Here is a 15,822-nt window from a genome sequence, read left to right as displayed (position 1 = left end):
TTTTATAAGTGTGTGTGTACATATATGTATATACATATATACTTTGAAATAGCAATCAGGAAGCTTTTTATATCCTTCTTCCTATTACACATTTAGTCATTAAGCAAATGTTTATTAAAGGCCACCTGTATGCCAGGTATTGCACTGTGCTAGCAATGGTGAGAATGATGCTGGATGAGACCCACTGTGAATGCTGCAGTACCTAGTACTGTGACCATACACCTAGCTCCATGTCTGACACACAATAGGCACTCAAAACACATCCATTGGCTAATTTAATAAACACCATATTGGCATATACAAGAGTTAATATATGACTGTTAACATGTTTGTTTTCTACATGTTAACCAGCATAATTTCAAGGCTGAACAGATGGACAAGAGAGAGAATGGGAACAATACCATTACTCTTTTGGTGGCACTCATTGGCCGTTTTAAATACAGAATAGTCACTTTATTCCCTAAACCCTCCATTTCCACTTGAGAATGGCAAATTCATTGAGTTCACTCTTGGTGGCTAAATCCTTGTCATTTTATACCCAGTCCAGCTCAAAATTTGCTGACTTCGATAGGCATCTGAGTTTGAGATTATTTGATTTAATTTCCCAATATTTCATTATTGATTGATTCATTCAGATACATCTTGCCACTCAGGTATGTACCAGGCACCATCCTAGGTGCAGAAAAAATACAGCCACTGGTGGAAAAGATACAATCCTTGCTCTCACAGGCTTTGAATACTAGTGCAGAGAGAGAGAAGGAACCAGGAAACAAACAATATCATTTAGGGCAATCAAGTCCTTTCAAGTCCAGTCTTCCTTTATCAAAGCCTATTGCATGGGATGCATTGGGGGATATCTGCCACCAACGTTTGTGGCCCCAGGTGAAGACCCTCCTACTCAGGTGAGTTTATGCAGTATCTGGGGAGCCATCTTCCTTCCTTTGGAGTAGCCTCAGATGATTCCAGGTCATTCTCCAGTTCAATTGGCAAATGAGAGAAACTCTAATGAAAATTACCTAACACCAAAGAAATCTTTTCAGAGCCCATGCAGGGCTTCCTAAGGATTTGATGGCTCTCTCCCAGAACTCAAAAACATAAGTTTACTTTACTCATACAGTGTTAACTCTGAGAATACCATATTCTAAGTGCAATCAATATATTATGTTGAATCCCTACTACAGTCACAAAATACAAGTGGTGGTATCTTCCATTTATTAAGGAGAAATGGAGGCAGACAAGATTCACACCAAGGTCAGTTCTTTCAAAAGTTCTCACATATCTAAGCCAAGACTTTTTAACTTTCCCAAGTTACTGACACTGGAGATGTGTCTTTAATGATACATTTTAAGACACAAGGAAACTTCACATTCAGAGTCCATCAGAGAGGAAAGAGAAGCAGTGGTGGAAGTTAAAAATGGACACTAAAACTGTGACGTCAGCCGAACCCTCCTGCTGAGACTCAGGCTCTCTTGAATTATTCAGAGTGTTGCTTTGTAACATATTTCAGCATTTCCCCCGGAGAGAAGGCCATATGTGAACATTTATTATCAGTTCCAAGACAGTGTATAATTAATATTTTGATGCAGTACATCCACCTGCCTTAATGTTTACTTTCACAATATTAGTTTGGTTTGAAATAAATAATGCTTTGCTAACTGTTTGTTATCCCACTTTCAGACAAGAAGCCTCAATTTATTTAATTATGTGACTGGTGATTTATTGTTGCATTCCTACTTGGGTTACATGTTGTGTTAATGGGCCATCAATGTAAATAAGGTGGTGCGTGGTAAAACCCAATGCCTCCAATGAGACTAGAGCTTTCACAAAGAGGAGAGTGAAGGAGTGGAGTCTGCCTATAATCCAAGTCTCCTCTGATGTTACTGATAGACTCTGTTCTCCTTTCTTGTCCATGGGGACTGCAGAATTACAAAGGTTGATAGGTTAGTACTGGAGACAGGACAAGCAGGGAGAAGATACATACAAAGGTGATGGTCATTTACATCCCCAAATCAAACCTCTCACCAAAAGGAAAAGATGCCATTATACATTTCAAAATGTTTGAGGCAAAGAACAATGGCACATCTTTCATTGTGCATAGTCAGCCCTCAGCAACACCCAAGGCATTTTGGGGATGAAAACCTTTATATATATATTGCAATGTGAGATTTCAGGACTTGGCTCCTGTGGGTTGGGAAATATACTGTCAGTAGGAAGGCTGTCCTTATCTCTACCAAAATGAGTGGTCCTTATCTCTTTTACTCAACTCACATGTGCCTCAAATTCATACTTTCAGAAATAGCCTTAAACTTTCCATTCTGTGATTCTTTCCATATTTCTAAAACAATGGTTTTATCATGGAGGCTTATGCAAAATTTACTTCCTACTTAATATATCTAACATCTGGAATTCCAAGTTTGAATTCTTCACTCCAAAATCATTGCGACAGATCTCTCAATATTTTCAGCCATTATTTCTAGTGTTCTTTTTTCTTGATTCCCTAAAGTGGCACTGAAATGAAACTACAAGGGTAAAATCAAAATTTCTGAGGTTTCCTTGCCTTTCTCAGTGTGAGCCTACCTAATTCTGAATGTTTCTTTTACACCCTTGTTTCTGTAAATTTCCCCTACGCCCTAGGGTTTTATGTGTCAAGACAAGGGAATAACAAATATGTTAGCCATTTGGAAGTGTATTTGTTGTTTTTCCCATTTCACAAACTGCAGTTAATAAGCTTTTAATAAAAGGAACAATGTGTTCACCATGTACACATACATAATCTGAATGGGGTCTGGTGCCTCTAAAATAACTCAGCATCAATACCACTTCACTGAATACCAGTGACTGATCAGGGGAAATAATTTCCATTCCCATCTGAGCCTCTGAGGTCAGGGGCATTCTTCTCCATGACTGAACAGTTGTTGAGTTTACAAGATGACCTCCCCACCTTTTGGAATCATGCTGGACTTGTCCTGACTCAAGGAAAACACTAACACCGTATTAAAAGCTGTAAAACATTGTTGTTGTGGTTTCTTCCTCAGGCATACAGGGGAAAAATGGCATTAAATAAATGGAAACATTTCTCATAACTCTGTAGCACACCTGCTTATAGTTCCTCAAATCAGCGTCTTCAATGTCATGTTTCATCTAGCTGGGGCAGTATATGTGAGGACCTTATTAGACCAGTTACTTCTAAATATTGGCAGCTTACCAGTAAGCATCACTGGTGTTTACTAAGTACAGGTGAGAACTTGTTGAAAGCTGATTTCTGAACTACACCCAGAGCTGCCTTGAAGGCAGAGGCCAAGAGATTGGGAAGAGGGTGCCCCACCCTCACACCAGCCGGCATGAACCCCATGCAGTTCAACAAGGGGTCCTTGTATGGGCTTTTAGCCAAGATCAAGAACTGGCTCCTGTCCAAGTACAACCTCAGATGGAGGCGAAACTCGGCAACTGGGTCAAGGAACTCATGGCCTATCGGTCTCGACTTCCAAAAGGATCTGAAGGACAAAGTTATCCTATGCACACTCATGAATTAGCTGCAGCCTGGCTCGGTCCCCAAGATCAACTGCTCCATACAAAGCCAGCACCAGCTAGAAAACCTTTCCAACTTCATCAAGGCCATGGTGGAGCTATGGTATGAACTCAGTGGGCCTGTTTGAGACCAGTGACCTGCTTGAGAGTAGAAACATGAGACCTGCTTGAGAGTAGAGGGTACAGATACTCTCTTTTGGTTCTGGCACATAGGGCCAAGACAAAGGGGCTGCAGAGTGGCATGGACATGGGCATCAAGTACTCAGAGAAGCAGGTACAAAACTTCGATGACACCATGATGAAGGTGGGCCAATGTATCATTGGGCTCCAGGTGTGCACCAGTAAGTGTGCCAGCCAGTCAAGCATCATGGCATATGGCACAAGAAAGCATCTGTATGACCCCCAAGGGCCATATCCTGCCACTCATGGATCATTCAACCATCAGCCTGCAAATGGACACTAACAAGTGTGCCAGCCAGGTAGACATGACTGCTCCTGGGACCCAGCAGCTCACCTATGACACTAAGCTGGGGGCTGACAAGTATGACAACTCCAACTCTCTGCAGATGAGCTACATGCAGGGCACCAACAAGAATGACCAAGTCTTTGGCATGAACTGATAGATACAGGACCCCAAGTACTGTCCACAAGGACCAGTGGCCAAGAGGGCTCCAGGGTCAGCCAGCAGCTGCCCAAGCTCAGGAAAGGCCCTGAAGTATACCCTATACTACAAAGAGGGGGCAGGCTACTGAAGCTCCCCTTGTGGGGTGTCTTCCCACATCATCACCTCATCTGGGATTTTGGGTTTTTCTGTGTTTTCATCTTGTTTTTCTATGTGTTCATGTGCTTTTAAGTGAGGAGGGTTTGTGAAAGCCAGATCCAGATGTCTGTGGGATAGGGGTCCCTTCCAGGGCACATCGAGGTAACAATTTCCCAAAAGGCTTTGGGCCAAGCTGTAGGGGAAAGAAGAGAAGGAAAACTGGCCCAAATGGCTTCTAGTTTCTCCTTCCCCTCTTTCCTTTTCTCTGATAAATTTGTGGTTTCTGTACCCACAGAAGTTTCAGGCAGTTTTAAAAAAAGAAAAGTAATTTCTTGGTGGGTAGGAGTGGTGGAGGGGGATGCTGGGAAGGAAGCCTCCAGGGAGAGGGCCAGGCCACACTCCCCGAATATTTTAGGCATCATGAGGGACTGAATTTCTCTAGGACCCTCCTAAGGGCCCCGTGAGGAAACTGAGGACCAGATAGGAAAATGGAGTTCTGAGTGGTTGAGGAAAAGTCAACCCTCTCTCCCATTCTTGCCCTCTCTGCTTCAACAAGTACCACACAGAAACCCTGACCAGGAGGCTTTCCCTGGGACCAGCCCCACCCCAGATCCCCGGGACCAAGAGATAATGTGAAATACCAACTGTGGAGCAGAGGCAATAAAAACCTCTTTTTAGGAAAAAAAAGAAAGAGAGAGAATGGCTGAACTAATTATTTTCACTGCCATTAGCAAAGCCAAAGAATGAAAAGAAATAAAATTGCGAGAGGAATTATATTTTCTAGCTGCTAAGTAGATAATATGAATAATGAGGTAAAATGATTACCATCCACCATTTGAGCACCAATGGCCTAGATGTTATGTGAGTCTAATTAATAGCCAATGCTCTTCAGAGAATAACATTAAAAACAAGCACACATAAAGTTCTTTCCCTCTACCCATTCCAGTACCATCCATACCCAACTAGGACCAATACAAAGAATTGCCTTTCCGCATTGTAGTCATGTACTTGGAAAACCTTCACTTTCTCTATCCCTTCAAAAAAGAACAGCTTCAAGAACAGAATTTATGTAGCATTAGACAAATCAGGAGTAGACAATAAATTTAAAATGCTATTGTAGTTAATTTGGCCGTAACTCTGTCACTCACTGTCAAACCACAGCGGACTCACCAGAGATATGTAATTTCCATTTAGAGGATTTTTTGTGTGTGTGAAGAAAGAAAGAGTGTGTGTGCACACATGCACATGTGTGTTCCTTGTACATCCTTCTGCAGCATGTCACTGTGAATCTCTGTCACTCCTAGACTAATGACATGTACAGACACTTGGATCGAATGGTACAACACTCATGTAGTTAGTCATCCTTCATGATATTAAAATTAACCAACTCTTGGAGGAATGTTCATTTTCTTTCTGCTCTTGATGTGGGTAATACCTATGTGTGCTAATTAAAGTTCAGACAGTGCAACCAAACCCAAAAAATAGACCTCTGATTGTTGATGTTTTCACTTCAGTTCCAGAGACTGATTGAGAAGAATGGGATAAACCAGAATCAACAGAAAACTTGACGTATTTACTGCAATATAAAATAGTTGTCAGGAATGAGGATTTTAGTGTTAGCTAGATGCTGGATCAAATCCTCGCTTAGTCACAGCAACAGTGTGGCAATGTACACAAAACTCAATCTCCTGGAGTTGGATTCTCTAAACTGCGAATGGAGGGTACTTGTACCTACCTAACACGTAGGTTGTAATCATGGAATAAAATAGATAATGCATGCAAAATACTAATGAAGTATTTGGCACATAGAACATGCTCAATAAATGAGAAGGTCTTGTTATTATGCAAATCTTATTTTCCATGGTTCTGAAGACTTTCAGTTTGGTAAGAACCTGAGAGAATACTTAAATAACCCTTAAGAGAAAGGATAGAGTGAAAGGAATGGAGAAGGCCCTGAAGTCACAGCCAGATGTCAAATTCACTGTTCAGAAAAGGAGACAGAAATTACCTTGTTAAAATTCCCCCTAAGTTTTGCACTTTCAGATTACACTATGTCCATCTGTCTCTGGGATTAGGCATGCTGTTGTATGCACAATCTGGGACTGTTCCCAAGAACTAGTCAATACTTGTGAATTTAGATGAAGATGGCTTCTTCTAAAATTAAAACTTAGAAGTGATACCTTTAATTCAGAACTTTTACTTCTTGGCATATGTAGATAATACTCTTTCCCTACTCAGAAGCAGATAATAATGTACTACTCCATAAACAATATGTGTTTGTTTTGCCTGATAGTAAATGTTTACCCATTTCTGTCCCTGTATGCCCAGGATGGCCAAATTTCCTTCCACTGTCTCTCTGTGCAAGACAGGCAAGAGGTCTGTCAAACTGCCTAGGTTCAAACCCTGATCAGTTCATAGAGCAACAGTGAGATCTTGGGCAAATTATTTAATCACTCTCATTTTCATGCCCTTCAGATGTTCTCTATAAGGACTCAGTGAGAAATACATATAAAGCATCTGCACTATTATTGGTACTCCGTGAACACTCAAGGACTTCAACTGCTACTATTTTGAATATTGTTATTACTATTAACACCACAGCTGCTCAGTGGTGCAAGGGCCCCACTCCATGCCTATTTCTTTTACTGTGAATACTACCTTCTCTTCTCTACTACTCTACTCTACTCACCAAGTTCTAAAGTAAAGCCCTTCAAGGCCCACACCATTGGTGAAGCTGTTTCTTCTCAACACATTCATGGTCATTCTCTCAATTGCCTGCTTACCAACATTATATCTATCTATCTATCTATCTATCTATCTATCTATTTATTTATGTTTATGTATTTTTTTTTAGAGAGAAAAGAAGGGTGAAGTGAGAGAGATTTGTTGTTCCACTTATTGATGCAGTCATTGGTTGATTCTTGTAGGTGCCCTGACCAGGGATCAAACCTGTAATCTTGGTGTATCAGGATGATGCTGTAAACCAGCTGAGCTACCTAACCAGGGCCAATACGATATATTATTTAAAAGCATGGGCTCTGGAGACATGTTGCAATCTCCTAGCTCTACCACTCTCATGCTGAGTGACACTGGCCATTGTAATAACCTCTCTGAGATTTACTTTCCTCATCTGTAAAATGGGATCACAACAGTGCCCATTTCATAAAGTTATAGTGACAATTCAGTTGGATAATATATATAAAATGCCTGCCTCGGCATCTGGCACAGATTTAGCATCCCTTAAGGGTAGCTGCTCAATATGAATGTAATTTATATCTCATTACATCTCCCACCATATGCTCAATAGATGTTAGCCCACTATACTCTTGTCTTGTCGTATGTCAATGGGTTATCAACATGCAGATCTGCTTATAGATGTTAGACTGAGAGCCCTCTTTGACACCCACATTTGTCAACAAAAAATCAAAGCAAAAAAAAATCCACCTACTTTACATATACAGGTTTAGGCATTTGGGCTTATTCCTGGGGTTTCCTGTTCATGAGCCACTGCACATTCAATGCAGTAAAAGCCCTTCAATGTGCCTGGGTTAGCTGTTGACTGGGATGGACACACATACCACTGTTTCAACCTTACTTTTCTCTTGCCATGAATTTTGATTATATAGTTTCCTTGTCTTAATTACTTCTGCAGATAGCCCTGCTCATGAGATCAAATAATGTCACAACCACCTTCTTGTTTACATCACCTAAGTGCCTGTGCATTTGTGTACACTTTTAGATGCTGCTAGGACGAGCTATGCAACTATGCAAATTCAACGCCTTTAATCTTCCCTCATAAATCAAACCTTCCCTTCCCTTAATCTGTTTCCCTCTCCATCACCAACCTTTCTCCAATCTGTCTCCATCTTTCTCCTACTGAATGTGCCAGAAATAAATGCTACAGACTAGGGGTGGGTGAGCTGATGGATACAAAAGAATGAAAAAAGAAGAGAGAGAAAATGAAGAGAAAGATGAGAGGTAGCCCCAGGAGTTGTGAGAAAGGAGGCTGGAGGTAGGCTGCTGTCTCTACAATGGGGAAACTGTGGCTGGTCTCATTCAGGCCAGGGAAGAGGGAGGTGTCTGCAACATCACCACACTGAAAGCTTACCTCTCTGGTCAATATTTTTATCCTGAGTTTTCCGACCAGGTCTATCTCAGGATTCATTACATTTCCCCCTACCACTCCCCAAAAAGGAATTAGCTTGTCTTTTCCAAGTTTAATCTCATTTTAATCTTTTTTTTCCCTCTTCATATTTCTATCCTGTTTAGGGTAGGTTTGTATAATGTCCTCGGTCCACACTCCTGTTTGCAACACCTTCCAATTTAATACTGTCTGCAAATTTCATTAGCATGCAATTTACTTTCTTTTCCAGATCATTAAAAAAAATAGCCTCACCTAGACCAAGCTATTATGAATCTTGCTTCCACTCTCCCCAGATCCCAGCCAAGTGGGAACATTACCATTTATCATTATCTTTTGTTTATAATCTTTCAGCCAGGTTTCATCTAAGCCAGTTAGAACTAATCTTGATGGCAAAAGAAAATTCAGATAAAAAAAACTGAGCCCTGACATCCGGAGCCTTACTCAAGATCAAAGATGTAGCCTGGTTAGTGGTCAATATTTTGTTTACGCACTACTTCTCCATGAAATTCTCCCATGCAACCACTCTCAGTATTCTTTCTTCAAGGCCAATATGGAGTCAGACTGATTACTTCATGAGAATTTCACAAGCACATCAAAGGGATTGAATCTATCAGTCCCAGTTCTTTAAAACTTCCATGGAATCTTCATTTCCTACTGTATTTTCCAACTCCAATGGGGCAGGATCACTTTTCTGTGGAGAAAGCTCTCTACAAAATGTCTAAGACTTATTTATTTGACTTCTGATGCTCAGAAATCCATGGTCTTCACTAAGTGGAACAAGTTTTTGCCACCAGCCTTGGCACTTGCTAGTTAATGAAGTTCTATTTATGGCTTTAATGAGGATAAAACAGCCATTTCTTAGCTAGGTGCCAGATACAGAGATTGATAACAAGACTAATCCTAATATAATTCCCTTAATAATGGCTAAAAAACCACTCAAGTACCTCAATACATCAAGATGTAAATGTTTTATAATACCCATAAACATTCTCAGAACCTAATAGAGTTAATTCCACTAAGACTGAAACAAGTGAGAGGTGGTACGAAAATCAATTTGGCTTCACCTCCAATGATTTATCATCACAACTCCAGAATCAATTAATTTTTCACCAAGAAAATGTCTAATGAAATTTTAGACCAAAGAAATGGCAAGTAATACACCAACTTTGATTCAGACTGACATGATGGGCTAGGCATATTTTAACCTTCACAATGATGAAACAAATCTAAATGAAAATTACCAATAATTTAAGATTTAATATCAAGAATAGTTTGTTGAGCTTTGTATACAAATCGAAATAATTCCACCTGCTCTGTTCTAAGCTATTTGCAAGTTCCTACTAATTCTCAATATTTTAGATTACAGATAAAGGATAATGAGGAGAAAAAAAGGACAGAGTGTGACTTTCTTACATCCTAAAAATAAAAGAAAATCTTTGTAAAAACTCAAGACAGCAAGAAAAAGCACGAAAGAGAATTCATGGATAATGATGAAATGTCACCCTTTCACTATTGGGCCCCATTTAGACTCACCAACCCTGAAACTAAAATGCAATTTATTAAGGTATGAAGTGATGCATAGATTTGTGCTTTAAACAATCAAGTTAAACTCTGCTTGGGTTGTGCCTTCATTTTTTGCTGAGCCCCACAACTTCCTTTGTTTGGAGAAAAAAAAAAGAGCATGGAGAAACCTTGCGGGGTAAGGAATGATTCTTAAAGGAAAGGCTTTTAAGGTGAACAGTTACTCCCTGGCACTGGGACAGGAAATTGGCTACAACGACTCATTCCTGCAAAGGGGTGATGTGGCCACAAAATACGTTCTGACAAATTTACTGTCCCTCTTTATGGCTTTCCATAAAGTCCCTTCATGCAAAATGGCAAAAACGACATTCCATTTATACAGCATAAAAATTAAGTGACTAATGGACTATGTCCAATGAACTCCTACCCACTTGCAAAGTAAGAGAACTTCAAATTTTAATTCGTTCAGCTCAAGGAGGCAATGGAACATCATCACCTACCCAATGATTACTTGAAATTAAATTTCAGACCAAGTAAAAGTGACCGTGAAAGACAATGCCAAGGGGGTAACTATTTCTTCGAGGGCTTTACAACACCATGACTCAATCTGTGTAAATCAAAAGTTTCTAGCATAACTTCAATCAGGGTCTTTTACGTTTCTATCACAGATCTTGAATTGCTACCCCTCTTTCCTATACACCACAATAAAGTATACAATATACAAGAAGTTATATGCAGCATTCAAAATCCAAAGAGTCAGTATGTATTTCCAGAACTACATGATAATTGATGTTTTGATTATATAATTTATGGTCATTACAAAACATGAATTATGTTTTTAATCACTGAGAGTTGAGCTACATGTAGTAAAGTTCTGTTGAGATCAGATTATTTCAGTGTGAAAAAGTGACAACCCTTGCCTTGGCTGGGTGGCTCAGTTGCTTGGAGCATAATCCCATACACCAAAAGATTGTGGGTTTGATTCCCAGTTAAGGCACAAACCTAGGTAGTGGGTTCAGTCCCCATTTGGGGTACGTATGGAAGGCAACCAATCGATGTTTCTCTCACCCTGATGTTTCTCTCTTACACTTTCTGCCCCTAAAATCAAGAAGCATATCCCTGTGTGAGAATAAAAAATAATGACAACAATTGCCCAGGTTTGTTTCCCAATCCTTCTGGAAAAAATAAAATTCATTCAACAAAATTTTCAACAAATGGTTACTGAACACCTGTCATGTGTCAAGCACTGTTCTAAGAACTGAAGATAAAGCATAAAACAGGATGAGAATGGCCTTTATCTTCATGGAGTTTTCATTCTAGTAAGGAACGGAGATAATAAGTAAATAAAGGAAATAATTACAGGCTGTATTAAGTGTTAGGAAAAAAATGAAAAGTATGCTCTGATAAGCAATAACAGACAGAACAGTACTACTTGGAAACTTAATGTGACATACCTAAATAACCAATTAATGCATGGCATAAAGTTAAATCCAGCCTTGTAAAAGATTACTCAGCCATCCAACACATGGTTATTGCCTGATTAGCACATTTCCAAAACTGAGAGGATATGAGAGAACCTATTGTGTGCTATTCCACACATTTGACATGTTTACTTAATGAGACTCTGACCACGATCTTGAAGACTATAATATCACTCTTTTCTTTTTAGTTTATCTCCACTTACCTTTTTCTTCAGTGTATATGAAAGGTATTCATTTAATGAGAGATAAAGTTTTAAAGAAAAAATATTTTAAAACCCTTTTATATCCTCCACCAATGAAAAAAGACTTACTATATGAAAACTTCTATAGAATATACTATAGAATTTAGTATATTCTATAGTATATACTATAGAATTATAATAATCAAAAATGTGTGGAACCAGCATCAATACTTAGAATAGAATGCATAGAAGCTCATCCTAGGGCATATGATAATCTAGGATATATTAAAGTTCCCATCACAAACAAGTTGGATGAAGAAGAGAATAAAGTTTTTGTTTTTTTTTAGTAAATAAGGTTCGAAAAATTATTAAAATATTTGTTGGAATGTATTAAATTACCCCTTCTATATTTCAGTGTCAATTACTGTTACCATACTAATTTTCAGCAAAAAGAAGTGTGTTTTCAATTTCTTCTAATATTTTCTATGTCAATTATGTCTCCTTAGTAAACTGTTCATTACCCCAAAGCAGGTTTTTATCTGTAGTATTATTATAATAATACTGTACTAATATAGTACATAATATAGTACCATCATGCATGCACAATGGAAAAAAAATATGGGTTTTAGAATCGTATGTACCAGATCTAAGTCCAAAGTCTGCCATAAAAAACACATTTGAACATACCACTTAACCTTTTTCCCATTTCAATGTCCTCATATGCAAAAGGAAATTAAAGGTGTTAATAATTCCTATCCCTCAGAGTAGTTTTGAGATTCAAATGAGATAAGATGCATGACAAAATTGGAAGAGAAGTAAAGCTCTGCATAAGTATCAGCAGTCATTATTACTGTAAGTGTTCAATAAATGTTTTTTGGTTGAGCAATGTTAACTTTGCAGCCCTGAAGCTTGACTGAGGCGATCCTATGGATGTCGGTATGTGGACACACTTGAGTTGTGTTCCAATGGAAGGAGTGCTCAGGCAGTATCACCATTGTCACTGCAGTGGGCCAGAGCAGGGCACTCTGGGGTTGCAAGGTTCCATCTCCCCCTCCCCACAAACCAGAGGGATATAGCACCGCTAGTCTAAGAGCTTTTATAACACAGGACCTCAAAACATTTTAATCTATTTGTCTGCTATGCTGTCCTGCCTATATGGTTCGCTCCTTCTCATTATTCATGGATTAATTTAAATGTCACCTCTTCAGAAAGGCTTTCTCTGAATATCCTATCTAGCTAATTCCAGTTGTCCTCCATCTGCTCATTCCTTTCGCAGCACTCACCATTTTTTTTATTAGCTTGATAAATGTTCTTTTTTAGTTAAGCATTTTATTTTGAGATAATTGTAGATTCACATGCAGTTGTAAAAAATAATACAGAGAGATCTTGTGTGTCCTTTACCTGCTTTCCTCTCAATGGGGTGAGCCATGAAATCATAGTACAGTGTCAGGATTTTGTGGTATCGTAATTTTAGTGCAGTAAGGATAAAGAATATTTCCAGTGATACAAGGATTCCTCATGCCATCCTTTTCCCCCCTTTTTAGTTGAATTTATTAGGGTGACATTAGTTAACACAATTGGGTGTTAACTAATTAGCACGATTAGTTAACATGATTGGGTGTTCACCACCCCAAGTCAAGTCTTCTCCCATCACCATTTATCCCCCTTAGATCCTCCTCCACAACCCTGCACCTCCTCCTCCCCCCAGCAATCATCACACATGTCCATGAGTTTTTTCTTTTTTTTCTTTTTGCTCAATCCCTCCATACTCCTTAACAGCTGTCAGCGTTTTTTCTATATCTATGAGTCTCTCTCTATTTTGCTTGTTAGTTCATTTTGTTCATTAGATTCCACATATGAGAGAAATCATGTCGCATTTATCTTTCTCTGACTGGCTTATTTCACTTAGCATAAGTGAAAATTATGATTACTTCCCTCCCTCTTCCTCTTAATCCCTGGCAATGAATAATCTGTTCTCCATTTCTATGATTTTGAAATTTTAAGACTTTAATATAAATTGCATCACACATTATGTACCTTTGGGGATTGGATTTCTTTATTAAGCTTAATTCTCTGGAGATGCATCCAGGTTTTTGCATGTATAAATAGTTTATTCCTTTTTATTGCTGAGTAGAATTTTATGGTATAGTTGTATGGCTAGTGTGTAAACATTCACCCAATGAAACATATCTGGTAGTTTGAAGTTTCTGGCTATTATGAAAACAGCTGCTATAAACATTCATGTACAGGCTTTTGGTGAACATAAATTTTAATTTCTTTGGGATAAATGTTTAGGAGGATGATCACTAGGTTATATGATAGTGCATGTTTAGTTTTTAAAGAAACAAAAATGATTTCCCAAAATGGGTATACCATTTTGCAATGTGTGAATAATCCAAATTCTCCACATTCTTGTCAATTTTAGTGTTCAGTATCTTCTTATTTCATCCATTCTAATAGGTGCATGCTGACATCATATTGCAGTTTAAATCTGCATTTCTCTAATAGTTAATGATGTTGAAAATCTTTTAATTTTACTTGACAGCTATATCTTCCCTTCAGTAAAATATTTCTTCACGTCTTGGTTCACTTTCTAATTGGATTGCTTGATGCTTTCTTGTTGAGTTTTGAGTTCTTCATATATTCTAGAACTGGTCCTTTGCAAAAGTTTTCTCCAAGTGTACAGTTTGTCTTTTCATCCTCTTAAAAGGGTGCTTTGCAAAGGAAAAAAAAGATATTTTTTTTAATATTCAAATCTATTTTTTTTCTTTTATGGATTGTCTTTTGGTATCAATTCTAAGAACTCTTTGACTAGCTTAAAAATCTCAAAGATTTTCTTTTCTAAAAGGTGTATAGTTTTATGTTTTGCATTCAAGTTCAGAATCCATTTTGAATACATTTCTGTATAAGACATGAAATTTAGGTTAAGGATGTCCAACTGATTCAGAATTGTTCCAAGAATATCATTACACTAAAAGAATATCTCTTTTTTATTGATTTTTTTTTACTGTTTTCAAAAAATCAGTTGAATGTATTTATGAAAATTTATTTCTGGGTCCTATATTTTGTTTTATTGACCTGTGTGTCTAAACTTCTGCCAATACCACATTCTTGATTGCTGTAGCTAAATAAGTAAGTCTTGAATCAGGTAGACTCACTTGTCCCAATTTATACTTGTACAGCTACTTCAATTTCATTGCCTTTCCATACACATTTGACAATAATCTTACCTATCTCTACAAAAACTCTTATTGGGATTTGATAAGAATGGCATTAAACCTGTTTGTTCACTGGGAAAAAATGTCACCTTTACTATGTTGAGTCTTTCAATACATAAACACAGCAAGTCTCTCTTTGATTTCTTTTAAAATTATTATTGTGAACATTTTGTAGCTTTCATCATTTAAGTTGTACAACATTTTGTAAATTTTTATGTAAGTACTTTCTGAATCATTTTTAATGATACCGTATTTTTAATTTCCAAGTCCACTGGTTAGCTGCAGGATTTTTTGTAAGATGTGTTTTATCAAACTGAATAAGATCCCTTCTACGCCTGTTTTTCAGATAGTTTTTTTTTTCTTTTTCTTGAATGGATATTAAATTTTATCAAATATATTTTTACATTGATTTATATGGTCAAGTAATTTTCTTCTTTAGCCTGTTAATAAGGTTGATTACATTGATTTAATTGTGAATATTGAATCAGTCTTGTATCCCTGAAATCAATCCCACTTGGTCAATGCATATAATTCTTTTTATATATTGTTGAATTTTACTTTCTAATATTTTGATGTAGACAAAAATAGATTTTTATCTATAGTCATAAGGGCTGTCAATCTAGTTTTGTTTCTGTGTGTGTGTGTGTGTGTGTGTGTGTGTGTGTGTGTGTGTGTGTGCTGGCTTTGTATGGCTTTGGAAGCGGAGTAGTACTAGCTTCATAAAATGAGCTAGGAAATAGTCCCTTCTGTTTTCTGGAAGAGATTACATATAATTACTGTTAATTCTTCTTCAAACATTTGGTAGAATTCTCTGATAAAGACTTCTGGGACTGGAGATTTCTTTGTGGAAGTTAAATTAGAAATTTGATTTATTTAATAGTAGCAAGGACATTCAAATGATCTGTTTCATATTAAGGAATTCTGGCAGTTTATGTTTTACAAGGAAGAGGTCATTCCAGCAAGTTGTCAAATGTATGGATGGAGAGTT

The 15,822-nt window shown here is 37.8% G+C and overlaps 1 protein-coding gene and 1 pseudogene across 4 annotated transcripts in view; one reads left to right on the top strand and one right to left on the bottom strand.

Annotated features, from left to right (window-relative positions):
- RBFOX1 (RNA binding fox-1 homolog 1) overlaps positions 1-15,822 on the bottom strand; it is a 1,461,257-nt gene that overhangs the window by 1,239,760 nt on the left and 205,675 nt on the right. The window lies entirely within an intron of this gene.
- LOC129083671 (calponin-2-like) lies at positions 3,342-4,280 on the top strand (annotated as a pseudogene).

The sequence above is a fragment of the Pteronotus mesoamericanus genome, unplaced genomic scaffold (genome assembly GCF_021234165.1).
Source record: "Pteronotus mesoamericanus isolate MK-2021 breed Mesoamerican mustached bat unplaced genomic scaffold, CSHL_Meso_final scaffold_167, whole genome shotgun sequence".
Taxonomy (NCBI): domain Eukaryota; kingdom Metazoa; phylum Chordata; class Mammalia; order Chiroptera; family Mormoopidae; genus Pteronotus; species Pteronotus mesoamericanus.
Note: the sequence above shows the minus strand (reverse complement) of the source record. Positions and strands in the feature narration are given on the sequence as shown.